Genomic DNA, 3,783 nt, shown 5'->3' with positions numbered 1-3,783 from the left:
TATGATTTTCCTCAGTAGTATTCAATAGAGCAGATGCAGAATCAAAGGATTTAGATGCAAAGTTGGTGTTTTGGAAAATAGACAAGAAAAAACAGAAAGGAAATAAGACATTTGAGTATTCTGATGAGCAACATTTTGCAGTTATGTTTCACAACGTCTGTTTGTGTAGAGAAAAGGAATTTGAGCTCAGTGTTAAAATTTGGAAGAAGATTAGGTGGTGGTTCCTATGATGCAGTATTTTGGAATTAATGTTTTCAGAGGAGCGTAATTATAGATGATAATAGATACATGTGTGATGATATAAACTGTAGTGTAACTCATTGTTAGAGGAATGAAAGTGGGAATAATGAATGAATAGTGGGATTCATCCATATACAGTCCAAAGTCATCTATTAATGTAACAATAATGCAGGTTTGATTAAGCAGGCCCAACAGTACTTCAATGAATGGACTTGAGTTCTAGTTATTTTTAGACATCAAAAAAGATGATGAAGAGTGTTTTTCGTGGGTGGTTTGAAAGTGAAGGGAGATGAAAAATAGTGCAAGGGATGAGGCTCCTGACCACTCTCTGTTTTACCCCAATTTAAGAGAAGGGCATATTTAAGAAAGTTTCCATTTTATTTTTCTTACCACCTCTTTCCCTTCTTTCTTTTTTCTCTATAAGATGAGAGAATGGGCTGGAATTTTGTGAGATGAAACTGAAGCTATAGACATGAGATAAATAATCTTTCATTTCTCTAGCTTTTTTATTGGAAAAAAAATTGGTATTAATTATTTTTCAAAGTATAATTGTTTTCTCTCAAGCCCTAGAAACTTAAGGGGCTAAAAACATAGATTCAGCATATATAAATTGTTGCTCTTTACTATTTTAATATACTTGACATTCCTTTAATTGTAGCAAATTTGGAATAACAATGGCATCTAGAAAGAAAACAAAACTCAAGGTAACATATACATTAACACATTTGCTTATGAAGAAGAAAAGTAGGTTTGAATTTATGCCTGTCACTCAAAAATGTAGTCATGGAATGCTATTTTCAATGTCTCAAAAGAATTTCTTCCATACCCAGTTAGGATGTAGCACGCTGGGGTCATTTGGAGGTAAACTTATGACTCCAAATGCTGCTTTATAGAAAGAAGCACAGTGTTGATAAAAATTAAGAGAATCTGTTTGATTAGACTGGAGAATGCGTGAATTTGATGATAAAGAGATATTTAGGAAGCCTAGAACCAACACTCCCCTCACTTACTGACACAGAGCATTAGGTGCTGGTGGCTTAGATGACAAAGAATCCGCCTGTAATGTGGAAGACCTAAGTTCGATCCCTGGGTCAGGAAGGTCGTCTGGAGGAGGGCATGGCAACCCACTACAGTTTTATTGCCTAGAGAATAGCCATGGGCAGAGGAGCCTGGTGGGCTACAGTCCATGGATCACAAAGAGTCAGACACAACTGAGTGACTAAACACAGTACAATGTGATATTATCAGGCATAAAGATGTCTCAGTCAACATAAAATCACTGACAGTTTAGCTGCTTCCACAATATAAAGTGTGTAGAATACTGGAGACATAAATTCTTTAACATACGTTTCTTTCATTTAATGTTTTATATGATAGTAGAGTATTTAAAGCAAGTAAATGAATAGTTTCCAAAGGATGTAATATCTGTGCACATCAATGTGTATAAAAGATATAAGCTTATTGCAAACGAGGGGTCATTAATTGTTCAAAATGGACAGCAAAGAGATTTAGATAATGTTCATTAGGGATTAAAAAGATAAGTAGAAGTTTATCAAGTAGATAAGGGAAAGTAGAATCAAGGCCAAAGCTAAAAAAGATCTAAAAGCATAGAAAAGTAAAAGCAGGTAGTATGATCCCAGAGCTGCTAGAAGTCCTGAATACACTGAAGGAAGGCATGGCAAGACGGAAGGCTGGAAAGAGACTGGGAAAGGATACAGCATAGATTACATTTTTCAACATAGAATTTTTTTTTATTAAATTTTTTTTTTTTTTGAGTAAGAGAAGGCATTTAATGGTAAGATTTTAAGCAAGCTAAACCATATTTGACTTTCGAAGGATAGCTGATAATGCAAGACAGACTTTATAAACAAAAATATAAACTGCCATAAAATATGTGTGCAGCATACAATATCATAGCTGAAGGAGATGGAGATGGATGATATATGCTATATTTGAAGGATAGTAAATAATTCAAGTCAGCAAGATTTAACAGTTGCTTGATTTTAGTATTAAAGCTGCAAGGTCAAGGAGCAAACGTAACTCTGAGATATTTTTACCTAAATGACTGTGTGCATGCTCTTGACAGCATATGAGATACACTTAGATGGATAGTGGAGCTTCCCGGGAAAATATGAATATTGTTTGGGATATTTGAAGAGCGATTATATAAAACATTGTACAAACAACTAGATTTAATCCCTAATAGGTAGTCTGCAAAGCAGCATTTGTTTTTCTAGCACAGTGTTCTGTGAAGGGGCAAAATTCCAAGTAAGGGACTCTCAGCTAACTGACCTGGATGCAATGCCAAAGTCTGGAGGCAGAAGGAATATTGTATCTATACATTTCAGAAACAGATACAACAACAGAGCAACAGGAAGTTGTAAATCTGTCTGCTGAATATAAAGTAATGAACAACCTAATCAATTTCATTCAAAATAGGCCTAAAATGAAATTGAACAGACTCTCCAGAAGATCATGCTCTTGGAGTCATTCTCTGCAATTCCCTGAAGGTAGCCTGGTCCCTTTAAGTCAAAGCTACTTAACATCTATCTCTTTGGATTATCTTATAAGTAAATTCATTGACAACTAGAGATGTATTTGCTAATATCACAAGCAATTAAGTTTATTTTTTTAATCCTAAGAAATTTTCTTGGAGAGATATCATGTTTGTATTTCTGTGTGTATTGTCTGTGGAGAAGGCAATGGCAACCCACTCCAGTACTCTTGCCTGGAAAATCCCATGGATGGAGGAGCCTGGTAGGCTGCAGTCCATGGGGTCGCTAAGAGTCAGACAAGACTGAGTGACTTCACTTTCACTTTTCACTTTCATGCATTGGAGGAGGAAATGGCAACCCACTCCAGTGTTCTTGCCTGGAGAATCCCAGGGACGGGGGAGCCTGGTGGGCTGCTGTCTATGGGGTCACACAGAGTCGGACACGACTGAAGCCACTTAGCAGCAGCAGCAGCAGTGTATTGTCTAGCTTGTTGTACACCTATTCCTCTGCCAAACAGTCATTTGAGTTTTTGGGTCTTTCAAAAGCAGAAAAAATTCTGAAACATGAAAAAAAACCTAGACAGGTATCAGTTACTCTTCTTATTACATTTAAATCTCATTATTTATATACTCAGTACTCCTAGTTTCTCACCTCAAGTCCTTACCTCTGTCTGAGTTTATAAGACTCATTTATGTTGTAGTAATACACTAAGTCTGGGTTCCTATAATTTAGGTAAGATTTAATATCTAAAGTCTTCTAAATACTTTCAATGACTAATTTAAATTTTTTTCTTTTTTTAAAAATTTTATTTTATTTTTAAATTTTACATAATTGTATTAGTTTTGCCAAATATCAAAATGAATATTTTAATTCTTATATTCTTACAAGGAAACACCCTAAATACTGGGCATAAGTCCAAATATGTCTATTTTAATAAGAGAATGCACATACTATATTCAGAAAGTTTTTATCTACACATGTAATATTTGAAAATTCAAACAAAAGAGTATTTTCAATAGGAATATTTATTCATATTTAATGAGCTTTC

This window comes from Bos indicus x Bos taurus, chromosome 15, assembly GCF_003369695.1.
Source record: "Bos indicus x Bos taurus breed Angus x Brahman F1 hybrid chromosome 15, Bos_hybrid_MaternalHap_v2.0, whole genome shotgun sequence".
Lineage (NCBI taxonomy): Eukaryota > Metazoa > Chordata > Mammalia > Artiodactyla > Bovidae > Bos > Bos indicus x Bos taurus.
The sequence above is the reverse complement of the archived record's forward strand: the minus strand, read 5'-3'. Positions refer to the sequence as shown.